The 13658-nt window shown below is 42.0% G+C and overlaps 1 pseudogene; it reads right to left on the bottom strand.

The window, feature by feature from the left end:
* Positions 1-13658, bottom strand: part of LOC100357063 (putative RNA-binding protein 46 pseudogene) — a 43236-nt pseudogene that overhangs the window by 12757 nt on the left and 16821 nt on the right.

Here is a 13658-nt window from a genome sequence, read left to right as displayed (position 1 = left end):
TAACAGTGGCCAGAGCTGGGCCAAACCGAGGCCAGGAACCATGAACTCCATTCAATTCTGCACCTGGGTGCAGGGGCCCAAACTCTTAGGGCCATCTTTTGCTGCCTTCCTAGGCACATTTGCAGGGAGCTGGCTCAGAAGTGGAGCAGTCAGCATTGCCCATATGGAATGCCAACATCACAGACCATGGCTTCATCCACTGTGCCATAATACCAGCCCTGGGTCTTGTTCTTTTATCCATTCAGTCGACCTTTATCTTTATAGAGAATTTAATCCATTTACATTTAGGGATAATATTGATAGATAGTAACTAACTCCTGTCATTTTGTCAATGGGTTATTTTCTATATCTGCTCTGTTAGTGAATTTTGTACTGCCATATGTTTTCAGGATCATTGCTTCTAATGTAGGACTCCCTTTAGGATTTTTTTATAATGCTGGTATGTTGGTGATGAATTCTGTCAGTTTTTGCCTGTCTTGGAAATACTTTTTTTTCTCTCACTTCTAAAGGATAGCTTCATTGAATATGACACCCTTGGCTGGAAGTCTTGTTCCTTCAACACCTTAAATATATCATCCCACTCTCTTCTGGCCTGTAGGATTTCTGCTGAGAAGTCTGCTGTTAGTCTAGCAGTTATTCTTTTGTATGTAATTTGACTTTTTCTCTCGGTGTTTTTTGTATTCTCTTTTTGTCCTTAATTCTTGACAATTTGACTATAACATGCTGGAGAAGATCTTTTTTGGTTGAGTTTGCTGGAGTTCTCTGAGCTTCCTGTATTGGGATGGTCTTATCACTTTTACGACTTCAGAAGTTTTAAACTATTATTTCATTTAGTAGTTTTCTTTATACCTTTTCCTTCTCTCCTCCTTCAGGTATCCCTGTAATAGAAATATGTGTTTGCTTAATGATATCCCTTATGTCTGATAGGCTTTCTTCATTCTTTTAAATTCTCTTCTCTGTATTTTTGTCTAGGTTTTTTCAACAGTCTAGTCCAAAAATTCTTTATTCCATTTGGTTTATTCTGTTGAAACTCTCAGTTGTACTTTCATTTAAATTATTGAAGCTTTAGCCCCCAAGTTTATAATTTTTAAATGATTTCTGTTTCTTTGTTTATTTTTCATTCATATATTGTTTTCTTCATTTATTTTTTATGATTTATTTATTTATTTGAAAGAGTGACAGAGAGAGAAACAGAGACAGAGAAAGAAACCCTTCATCTGCTGGTTCACTCCCCCAAATGGCCATAATAGCCACATCTGGGCCAGGATGAAGCCAAGAGCCAGAAACTCCATTCTGCTCTTCCACGTGGGTGGCAGGAACTGAAGCGGTTAGTCTGTCTTCCATTGACATCCCAGTTGCATTAGCAGGAAGCTGGATTTCAATAAGCACTCCAGTATGATACTGGTATTGCAACAGTGCAATGGCTTAACCTCTGGCTCCTCCTAATTTCTTTAAACTGTATATCTGTATTCTCTTGTATCTCATTGAGTCTCCTTAGGATTGTTATTTATAATTATCTTTTCTGGTATTTCATACATTTCTCTTAAATCCAGTTCTGTTTCTGGAGAACTATTGTGTTCCTTTGGAGGTGTCATGCTTCCCGGCTCCTTCATGTTTCCTGTGTCCCCATGTTAACGTTTGTGCATCTGGTATAATAGTTCCTTCTTCTTTATGGAGTAGGTTTTGTTGGAAAAGAATTTTGTTTCAGTGGATTGTGGGATATCTCTTGGATTGTTGCGTTGGCTTTGATTTTCTGTGAGCCTAAAAGTGTAACCTGAGTGATTTCTTCAGCTGTGGTCAATGTCAGTAGTATCTGTGTCAATGTCAGGAGTTGTCTAGTCTGCAGCAGTTCTTGAAGGTTGTGTTATGACTTTGAAGTAGATGTGGGCTTCCTCTCATTTCTCTTCAGTCCCCTGAGAGTTGGATGTTAATCACACTAGAGTTTGTGAAGACTATAGTCACATACATGGTGCTGTGGGACAAAGACGGGCTATTCCTTTGTTCTGCCCTGGAAGCCCAAGTGATGTTGGGCCTTGTGTTACCAGTAACTGTGGCTCTTGGACTGTATGATATGAACAGGGCCTTCCCCAGATCCTGCTGCATGAGTGCAATTTATGCTAGGGCTTGTAGCACAAAAGGTCCTAGTCCCAGCACTTGGGGATAAGAAGGGGAACTTGCCCCAGTCCTATGGGATGAATACAGCTTATGCTGAGGATCGTACACTGGCAGGTGTGGGCCTGGAGTGATGGGATACAAGAAGGCCCTCCCTGGGTTCCAGAGGGTAGATTCTGGTGACTCTGAGGAATCTAGAGCTAACAGTCACAGTCCTAGAGCTACAGGGGAGTCCTGACTCAGGTTGAACAGCACAGGCTACAGGCCAGTTATGCTGGGGATTGTGGACTGGCAGCCACCAGCCTGAAGCAGAGGAATACAGATACAGCCCTCTAGATCTCACAGATGAGAGATGAGAGTGAGTTACTCTGTAGGTTGTGGCACCAACAGCAACAGTCCCAGAGCTCTAGAGCACAGAGGGAACTGCTCCTGTATCCCACAGGGAATGTAAGGATGACACTGAGGTTTGTGTGAAGAAGTGCAGCGGGGACTTCCTCAGGGCTAGTCCTGTAGGATTTCTTATGGGCTGCTTGCTGGTGCCAAGCCCCGAGATGCCAAGGGCAACCTCTCTAGATGATGCAAAGTGAGCTAGTGTGACTCCGGAGCCGGTGCCCCGAAATCCCACTGTGGGATGCTGGGACATGTTCTCTGCCATGGAAAGTGCTCTGGCTCAGATTCTAGGAGCTTCTGGGGGTGATGGGGCTGCTTGCTGTCCCCTAAGTCAGAATGTCCCCTAAGACAGTAGGCGCTGTCCCACAACAGCTTGGGTCTGGTGCTTGTGAAGGTAGAGAGAGGCTAAGAGTTGCTCAGACCCCAGTTAGCTTTCTAGACTGAACTGAAAGGGAGGGCAGGGAAGCTCTCCTGTCGTTAGGCCAGCTGCAGTGTGTAGCGGGGTCCCAGCCCTTCTGCTTACCTTCTCCAGCAAGATGGCCTCCCCTGGGTGGAGCTCCAAAGTAGGAGCCACAGTGGCAACGGGCCTTGTTCCTCACATGCTGCAGGCTCTCGGAGTCTGTGTGCTGTTTGCAGTTTTCATCACTGCTTTACAGAAGTTTGCCCTCAGCCTGTCTCCTGCAAACCTGCTTTTTCAGTGGCTGACACTAGTGACACTCCTCTCTTATTAAGCCATCTTTTTTTTTTTTGACAGGAGAGTTAGAGAGAGACAGAGTGACAGAGAGAAAGGTCTCCCTTTTTCCACTGGTTCACCCCCCAAATGGCCGATACAGCCAGTGCACTGCACCGATCCGAAGCCAGGAGCCAGGTACTTCCTCCTGGTCTCCCATGTGGGTGCAGGGCCCAAGGACTTGGGCCATCCTCCATTGCCTTCCTGGGCCACAGCAGAGAGCTGGACTGGAAGAGGAGAAACCAGGACAGAATCCGGCGCCCCAACTGGGACAAGAACCTGGGGTGCCGGTGCCACAGGCGGAGGATTAGCCTAGTGAGCCACGGCGCCGGCCCTTAAGCCATCTTGATCCCTTTCTGTCTGGATTTGTTCTTTCAGTCAGGGTTGGGCTTGGGGCCTCGGGATACAGCTTTATAGATACAAGAACTGAAACCATGGCAGATTAAATGACCCATCCCAAGTCACACAGAGAGAATTTTCAAACTCTTTTAACTAGTACTCTATCATCCATTTTAGATATTTTTCTGTCACCCTGCACTGAAATTTTTAGCTTCTCCAAGAGAGAATGGAACAACTGATGACTAGATTTTAAGGCTGATAACAGAACTGTTGATTTGTAGGCTGGTAGAATAATGCTTTGTGTCTCTTTAAGCCATTTGAATTTTAACTGGGAAAATACTCGAACCTGAAAATTTTCCAGTAGTGCAGTTGAATTTAGATGTTGGGAACAAACAAGAAAGAAGACAACTTTGACAGAAGTCATTGAATCCTGAATCCTTTCATTCACGGACCAGCCATACTCAAGCATACCATTCTGGTGATATCCGGTCTCTAATTGGTTTCTAGTCGTCTAGGAGTAGAATAGAGCAGTCACAATGAAAAGAACAAGAGATGGATCCTGCTGCTTCTCTTCTGTTCCTGTTAACACCTTGTTTGTATTCTGCTGAAACCCTAAGTGTCAAGTGGGCCACATGACCTTGGCATGGTCTCCTGGTAACAAACTATTAGGTAACTTACTCAGCTCCATGGCTTATTCAAATTATGTAAAAGGTGACCACCAGAGAATTTGTATCCATTTTGAAATTGACCTGACCTCAGTTGACCTTCCTGAAAACCTTAGGGTGGATCACAACCCTCCAGGTAGGTTGCCTCAAATCTGACCCCTGAAACCTACATTATTATTAAGCCCATGCTAGACGAGGCTTAGCAAGAACACTAGGTGCACAACTCGCCTGAAATCTTGAGTGGTCCCTTTTGATTTATTGGTTCGACCCACGCTTTCTTTTATCCCCAAAACTGTGCATTGAAACCAAGGCTTGTGCTGTGACTTCTGCAGAAAAATGGAGTGCTCATGTTTAATGCCGATTCTGTCTTCTTTTTTCTCAGTTCCTCCTAATTCATTATTGTCTCTCCTCCCTCTTTCCTCTCCTCCTAAAGCACAAAGCAAGACATTTCCAAAAGGTGATACATGTATGGGAGCAAGAAGGGGGAACAGGACAGAAATTATGTCATGATTATCTGAGATCCTAGTACTGAAATGGAAACCAAAAATGCAAAATTGTTTTCATTGATACTTAACTGTTTTGGTAGCATTTTGAAAAGAATGAAAGAAAGAACTTCTTAAATAGTAAAGAGATTTTAAAGCTCCTAAAGTATCAATACTTTCCCCTAGGATTCTAAAAAATTATTTTTAAAAACAGTATAATTATCTTAATTACATTTGTATAATTAAGTTTAAATACATAATTATTTTTAAATGTTTCATGTTTATGGAAAATTAAAACTAGAGAAAGGAGAAAGAATTCATACTTCAGCACATCAAGTGAGTCAAGTAATGTTAAGCTTTTGGTAATTATTCTGCCTTTATTTTTTCTGTTTTTCTTCTCTTTAAAAAATATTTATTTATTTGAAAGTGTTACAGAGAGAGGAGAAAAGACAAAGAGAGAAATATCTTCCATCTGCTGGTTCACTTCCCCAGATGGTTACAATGGCCGGGACTGTGCCAAACCTAAGCCAGGAGCCAGGATGTTCTTCCAGGCCTTTCACGAGGGTGCAGGGGCCCAAGAACTTGGGTCATCTTCTGCTACCTTCCCAGGCACATTAGCAGAGAGCTGGATTGGAAGTGAAACACCCAGGACTCCAACCAGTGCCCATATGGGAGGCCAGCACTGCAGGTGGGGCTCTACCTGCTAAGCCACAATGCTGGCCCTTATTCTTCATTATGCATAGTTTTTCTTAGTGATATGGAACATATTAATTTAACTGAAAATATTAATAAGAAAAAATGGAAGCATATCTCTTAGCCTTTTATTTAAAATATGGACTTCCATCCTGTTATCATAAAAATATTAAAAGTTAAAAGCCAAATCTGAAAATAAGATGTAAGGAAGAAAGTATTTACTTAGGAAGCCATTTTAAATTTGTATCAAAGGGACAAGAAGTTTGGAATTTGATATATTAACACAAACTATAGTTATTTTTGAATATTCATATATAAAATATATGCTTTTGAGAGGAAAAAAAGCCGTAAAAATATTTAGTACAAGCACTGAGCTAGATTTTCACAGACGCTAACCCTCTTGGGAGTCTGTATTCAAAATTCTTGCAAGTTGCAGATGAAAGCGGCATTGTTCCCCTCCATTCTATTTTTTAATTCTAAGATTTTTCTTAAGAGGACTTTGGCTCTACTGAACTTGGTATTCTGCTCTATAAAATCTTCTTTTATATTTTTTCCCTTTATTCTTTTGTGTTGGGCAAATTCCTGAGCCAAATTTTCTGTTTCACACATTTGTTCCTTTAGTGTGTCCATTCAACTTTTGGCCCATTTATCCAAGTTTCTATCACTTCCATCAGTTAGTTTCTGATTTAATATCTCTGATTTATTGTGTTTGATTCTTTTACATGAATTTTGTGCCCTCCCTTATTGCACAAAGAGACTGTACTTTGAAATACAATTTTGTTCTGAGTGTTCAAAATGTGTTTCCCTTGACTTTCCTGACCTGGTGGTGGCTTCCTGCAGTATTTGGTGATTCTGGCCGCTGAGCTCCTCTGTGTGACTGATCCCTGCTAGACTTTCTGGTGCCTCTGTCTGTTCCGCCTGTGTGACTGAGGGAGCAGGAGAGCTGCCAGGACGGCGCTCAGTTCAGATGTCAGTGAGAAAGCTGGTACGATGTGACCCTGACCGTCCGTGAGGGCTGGGCTGCTCTCTGCCCGTGTAACACCCGTGGTTAAACCTTGTCCTCTTTCCTGGGTGCGTGCTCACCTACAGATGCATGCTCCCGTTGCAGCCCATTGGACACAGAGCATCCTTGGTTTTGTTGTTGCTATCATCTCTGTTGGTAATAGTTTTCTAAAAGCTCTTGCTTTTGTCCTAGGGGCTGCCATTTTCCTCTTGGATACAAACTTGTTTTCAGCCACTCAAGAATTCTTTGCAGTTTTTTGCTTACCAAGATTTCCTTTTTGGTTTTTAAGTATGGCTTTGTAAGTTGTCTTCTTGTTAGGATTGCTCAGGCCATCATGAATGTTGTTTAAAAAGTTTGTGGGACATTCTTCATGATAGATCAAATGTTAGGCTCCAAAGCAAGTCATAACCAATTTAAGAAGATCGAAATTGTATCAAGTATATTTTCCAACCACAATGGTATGAAACTAGAAATCAGTAACAGGATGAAAATTGGAAAGTTCACACATAATGTGGAAATTAAACTACATGCTCCTGAACAACTAGTGGGTCAAAGGAGAAATCAAAAGGGAAATCCTAGGGTGGGCATTGTGGTACAGCAGCTAAGCCCCCACCCCATGTCAGAGTGCCTCAGTTGGAATTCAGCTTCTGCTTCTGGTCCCAGCTTCCTGCTAATGTGCACAGTGGGAAGCAGCAAGTGATGGATCAAGTACTCACCACCTACGGGGAGACTTAGATGGAGTTCAGGGCTCCGGGCTTCAGCCTGGCCCAGTTCCGACTGTTGCAGGCATTTGAAGCTAGAAGTTGTTTTTGAAAGAATGAAACTGACAAGCCTTTAACTGGACTGAGGACAAAAAGATAAATAATAAATCAAAAATGCAAGAGCAGACATTGGAACTGATATCATAGAAAAACTAATCATAAGATACTAGGAACAATTATATGCCAAAAAAGTGCTTTACCTGGAATAAATGGAAAAATCTATAAAAACATACAACCTTCCAAGACTAAATCATGAAGAAATAGAAAATCTGAACAGATCCGTAACAAGTAAGAAAATTGAATTTGGTGATAAAAAGTCTCTCATCAATGAAAAGCCCAGGACCTGATGGCTTCACTGCTGAATTCTACTAAATATTTTAGAAACTAATACCAATCCTTCTGAAATTCTTACACACACACACACATACACATACACAAAACCTAAAGAGGAGGGAATACTTCCAAACTAATTTTATAAGGGCAAAATTACCCTGATAACAAAGTCAGATAAGGATACTACAGAAAAAGAAAATTACATGCTTATGTTCCTCTTACACAAAGATATAAAAATCCTCAACAAATTAGTAGCAAACAAAATTTGACAGCACAGTAAAATAATCATTCACCATGATCAGGTGAGATTTCTCTCAGAGATGCAAGGATGGGTCAACACGCACAAATCTGTAAATGTGATAGACTACATTAACAGAATGAAGGACAAAACCCAAATGATCATCTCAGTAGATACAGAAAAAGCCTTTCATGAAATTCAGCATCCTTTCATGCTAAAAAAAATTCGCAAATTGCATCTAGAAGGAATGTACCTCAGCACAATAAAGCTGTGAATGTCATGCTCACAGCTGACATCATTTCCATTATGTTGAAAAGCTGAAAAGTTTTTTCCTCTAAGACCAAGAACAAGACAAGGAGGCCCCCTGTCACTGCTTCTATCAACAGAGTAGTAGAAGTCCTAGCGAGAGTCATTAGGCTAGAGAAATAAAGAAAAAAGTGCGTTCAAATTGGAAAGGAAAAAGTTAAATTGTTTCTGACTGTGAATGATGGGATATATTTATGAAAAAAATGAGGAAAATATATTGATGTTTGTCCCCAACTCTGGCACAGAGATCTTGAAACCTTTGAATTTCCTGAGTGTTGAGGTGCCAGGAGCATCTTCTGGTCTAAGTTTGATCTTTGATTCTACTTCCAACACCAAAGGTTGTGCTATAAGGGAAAACCAGAGTGTTTTCCTCCTGTCTATTCTCTACTCCCACAAATGATTAAAAAAAAAAAAAAGCAGTGCTGTGGCTACCTACCCCTAGGACCAAACACGAAGCCCAGCATTTGGTTGGTTTATTTATATTTTCTAGGAATATTGCTAGTTCCTACCTGTAAGATTACCACCACAACCTGAAAAAGCTGTATATGAGGGAAAACTTAAGCAAAAGATGTCCATGTTTAATTACAAAAAAATGCTAGCTCTCTCATTGCCTTTAGGCCCCTGCAGTCCCCACTCAGAGGTATGATTTGGGAAGTGCCTGCCATTCATACTCATTCCAACTGGAGCTTACGGCAGATGGCTGTAAGCACCTCCAGGCAGTGACTTGGGATTTGGGGCGGGAGAGTGCCCAGACACTACAATCTGGGGCACACCATTTGAGAGTTATTGGCCTGCCAATTACAGGCATTAGCTGAGACTGCCTCTATAACTGAAAGACACAGAATAATCATGAAACTGAAGATAATATCTTGCATTGATGTCAGTGAGGCACTCAACTAAAGAAGGCGGGGACAGGCATTTGGCACAGTGGTTAAGACGCCATTTGGAATGCGTTCATCCCATATCAGAGTGATTGGGTTCAAGTTCCAGCCCCACTCCCAATCCCAGCTTCCTGCTAATGCCCACCCTTGGAGGCAGCAGGTGATGGCCCAAGTAGTTGGGTTCCTGTCATCCACGTGTGAAACCTGTATTGACTTTGGGCTCCTGGCTTTAGCCTGGCCCAGCCTTGGCTGTTGTGGGCATATGGAAAGTGAACCTGCAAATGGAAGTCTCTCTCTCTTTCTCTTTCTGTGTGTTTTTGTCTGTCTGTCTGTCTGTCTCTCTCTCTCTCTCTCCCCTTCTGTGTCGTCTGTCTGTCTGTCTCTCTTTCTCCACTTCTGTGTGTCTCTCTGTCTCTCTCTCTGTTTTTATGCCTTTCAAATCTAAAAAAAAAAGGCAGTGCCCAGAAGCATTTCATACTGGACATAATTTATACAGAGCAACCTAGCAGGGGATGTGAGGAAGCACCCACAATAATCATGATCAGATATACTCTTTCCCCCAGGACCAAGTTGGAAGCCATTTGAAGAGCACAGCTCTGGATTGATAAACAGAGAACTGCTTGATTTATGAATGGTGATTCCAAGATGCATGGACAGCATTCTGTTTGGAAAGCTGCTGCTCTAAGACCAGTGAAGGGAAAGACGCTGACTGAAAAAGGTAAGAATATATCAGTTCAGTGGACTCAATTGTGTGCTATTTTCCTAGCAGTGATGGAAGAATTGGACGATGGTAAAATCCTCTGTGTTTGAGTATAGATTCATGGGCTGATCATCTGGCCGTATGGTCTGGTAGACAAACAATATGAAAATGAACTGTTAAAGGGATACCCATATGGGGTACATCCTTAGGGAAAGCACTCTGGGAACTTAAGGGGTGAATTAAAGTAGGACATATCAATGCTTATCAGGAGAACCCTATTCCACATTCAGAAGGTGTGTGGAACCACCAAGTGGATCTTTTGGAGCACTGCCCTGAGGTAGATACCTTAGATTCATGGAATGTGGACCTGATTCAGGGAGCTCAAGTCTGGTATAATCAGCTATGCAAAGATGGGCTGCATCTAGAAGTTTTCCTCTCACACTCTCAGAGTGCCAAAAAAATGCCAAAAAATTAATTTACTGATTTACCTAGTGGAGTGTACGGGACCAATGCCAGTAGCCTTGACCCAGAGTCAGGAGTTGGGGGGCTCAGAATGGTTCCTAATGGAATAGACACTCTGGATTGGGCTCTGCATACCCAGATGCAAATGCCTAAAATACTTTTAAAGCATTAGAAGAAAAAAACAAGGGATATATTTTACAGGCCACAGTGTCCAACAGTGGGCAAAGAAATACCATATCAAATGGACTTATCTTATTTTTATCATCCTCAGAGTAGCTGTTTGATAGAGAATTGGAATGGGTGACTGAAAAAACAGAGATAAAGGCATAAGGGACTGGCTTACATACCTTCATGATCACGCATGCACACTCAACAGGAGAGTGTAGGGTGCTCCCTGGGGAGAATCTTCCACTTTTCTGAAGGATTTGGGGGGAAAGAGAGAGGTCTGGTCCAACTAGGCAATTCTTCTCCAGGTTAGCTCAATTTTTCCCCTTACCTAATGCCGTGGTCCCAGGGATGCACCTGGGACTGCCAGAAGCAGAAGTGATTGATTCCTAAGCAAAAAACGGTAACCATAAACATGTATGCCAGAATCCCTAATGGCTTGACAGGCTTGTGCCTTCATTCCATCTGGCAAAGTTGGGGTACACAGTGAATGCTTCAGAGTTAGCAAGTGGTTGGGATAGCCCATAAGTTCTGCACCTGTATAGCTCTACCCTGTATGAATGGGAGTGAATCCAAGGAAAAACACTTACTAGGTCAGTATTGCTATAAGAAAATGGACTGGCACAGTGGCTGAACCTATCATCCCTTCCAAAAATGGTAAAAAGTAATGTAAAATGGAAAGGAGAGATAATAACTGAGGGTAAAGGAATGAAATCCAACATGGCAATAATACCTTGAAAGAGGCTCAGAGCAAGAAAATGCTCTTAGCACAGTCACACCAGATGCCCAGAATGAATAAATTACACATTTGCTGGGCTAGCCCTGCTTTTGGAAGCTGACACATCCAAGCGGCAGCCTGCAAATGTAAGTAGTATTGCTCTGAGGACATTATGCTCAGATGATATGATGAGAATTGAAGTGACTGTTAATGACTAAAGATAACTACTAATATGTCACCGTCTGACTCCTATTTTTTTTGGCTTGCATCTACTTTACAAAGGTTATAACTGTTTCCTACTTGGACTACAAACCATGTGGTACATGCCCCTCCCCCCAAAACCCATCACTTGTTTAACTATAAACCTTGATGATGAAATACTTAGAGGGATCCCTAGTTCTAATAGACAGATATCATAGTCACATGCCCGACATTCCACAGCATGAAGTTCACAAATACATATCACTCTTGTCTTTGTGAATGGAAAGATACTAAGGAAGATAGGGGAAATGATGAATTCCTGATGGGACTAAAGAGTGGACATCACGGGTAGATGGAAGATTGTCCAGGGAGTGGTCCCACCCTGAAGCTAGGAAGGCTATGAGAGGTTTTAGGGCTCATGCATACCAAATTACACCTAGTAGGTAATACATCCAAACCTAGTATGATGCCCCCAACACTTTTGGGAGCAAAGCATGTATCCTAACAGCTGTTGAACACTTTTTACTCAGTGGCAACAACATGCACAGGAGATGAAAGAACACTGGCTCACAAAACCGAAAAAGGACCTTAGGAGAGCTACGTGCTGGTCTAGGTATCCCGGGCCATGCTGAATTCGCTTTTCATCAGAAGCAGCATTCAGGGGGAAGTGACTGACTAGCTGGGATTGACATCTTAGAGGGGATTGCAAAGAACGGGAGTCAGCCTGGAAAGATAATCCGGCTTTATCAAAGTGGGCCAGGCAGGCTCAACAAATAACAGGGGATAATGCAATAAGCCAGTGATGGGAAGAACCTATACCCTGACACAACAGGGCTGCTCAACTATTTTAATATAAATGAAAGCTGAAGTGGCCTTCGGGCCAGCCCTCTATCCCAGTTCCAGAGGTGCAGTTGGCACATCTGTGGGAATCTGATAGCCCTCAACGCTCAGGGAAGGTCTCTGGGGGCAGTTACAATTTAAACTAATGTACTAAGACTGCTGCATTTCCAGAATAGTTCAAAACAATATGCATCCTGCAGTACTGTTAGTAGGGGTAGGAACTGTTCTAAATACTGTTCACGTTCTACCTTTAGGAGAGGAGTGAGGTGAGCCCTGCTGTAAGATAACACACAGTGGAAACCAGTCTTAGTACAAGGCTGTGGAATGAGATAGGGTGATTGACTTTGTCCCCAGGTAACTTGGAACCTAGAAATAATGGAATCATGGCTATTCGTAATGCCACCTCTCCTTGATAATATCCAGTACGGTAACAAGGGTATTCTATAGGAAAGACAAAGCAAATACTCTGTAATTCTTTCTTACTTGTTCTGTAATGAAACTAAGCTTTAATATGATCTGACTTTAATATGATGTGGTGTAACATTGGTGGTGTTAAGATGCACTACATCGTGTAAATAAGACTAATGATAGCAGGGATCCCAGTGATTAAGTGCATTGGGACATTGAGGTGAAGACTCTTCAGAACATGAGATGAATGAAAACTGACTTGTGAGTAAAAGAACTGCATCTAGCTGATTTCTGTGCTAAATAATTTTGCATACATTTATGATAAGATACAAACAGAAGTAAATCAAAGGGAAAAGAGAATAATGAAATTAGTATAAGAATATGAAAAGCTAATGGCTTTATAGGGCAAATTAGTTGTTTCCAAATAAAAGCACTAGCATCCCCAGATATTAAACATATTTGTGTTGGTACTATCTCTAGCCTATAAGTGCTACACTAAAGTAAATGCTGAGATAATCATTTTGCTATAGGGGATACATGGCTAAAGACCAAGGCATAGACTATGAAATTTTTAAAAATATACTTATTGGTCTCTTTCCCCATATCATTCACAGAGCTCCTAAAAGCCTTGTAATTTCCTAAGCCATAGGGATACTAGGAGAATCTTTCATTCTAATCTTTGGCCTTTGCTCCTATATCCCTTGGGATTTCTTGGGTGCTAGGGGCATCTTTTGTTTTAATGAGGCAACTCTTGGTGATTAGAAGATTGGCTTTCAGATCCATCTTCCATTCTTCAGAGAGGAGAGAGTTAATAACCAATCACACCTTCGTACTGAAGCCTCCACACAAATTCCTGAGCTGTGGGGTTTGGAGAGTTTCCAGAGAACGGAACACATGGAAGTTCCTGGGGGAGGAATGTCTTGAGAAGGCATGGAAGATCCCCACCCTTTCCCACCCAACCCTGCCCTATGCATCTCTTCTGTCTGGCTGTTCCTCTATATCCCTTGCAACATTCTTCATAATCTTTAAATGTAAGCAGAGCATTTCTCTGAGTTCTGTGATCTAGCAAATGAATGGAACCCAAGGAGGGAGCTGTTGTAATCAGTTAGACAAAGCCCAGGCCACGACTTGAGGCTTGTGATTGGCATATGAAGTGAGGGGTGGTTGTGGGACTGAACCCTCAATCTGTGGGGTTAGGGTCGATCTCCACATAAGCAGTGTCAGAACTGAA

This window comes from Oryctolagus cuniculus, chromosome 3, assembly GCF_051225735.1.
Source record: "Oryctolagus cuniculus isolate XC-2025 breed Fujian yellow rabbit chromosome 3, ASM5122573v1, whole genome shotgun sequence".
NCBI lineage: Eukaryota > Metazoa > Chordata > Mammalia > Lagomorpha > Leporidae > Oryctolagus > Oryctolagus cuniculus.
The sequence above is the reverse complement of the archived record's forward strand: the minus strand, read 5'-3'. Positions and strand labels throughout refer to the sequence as shown.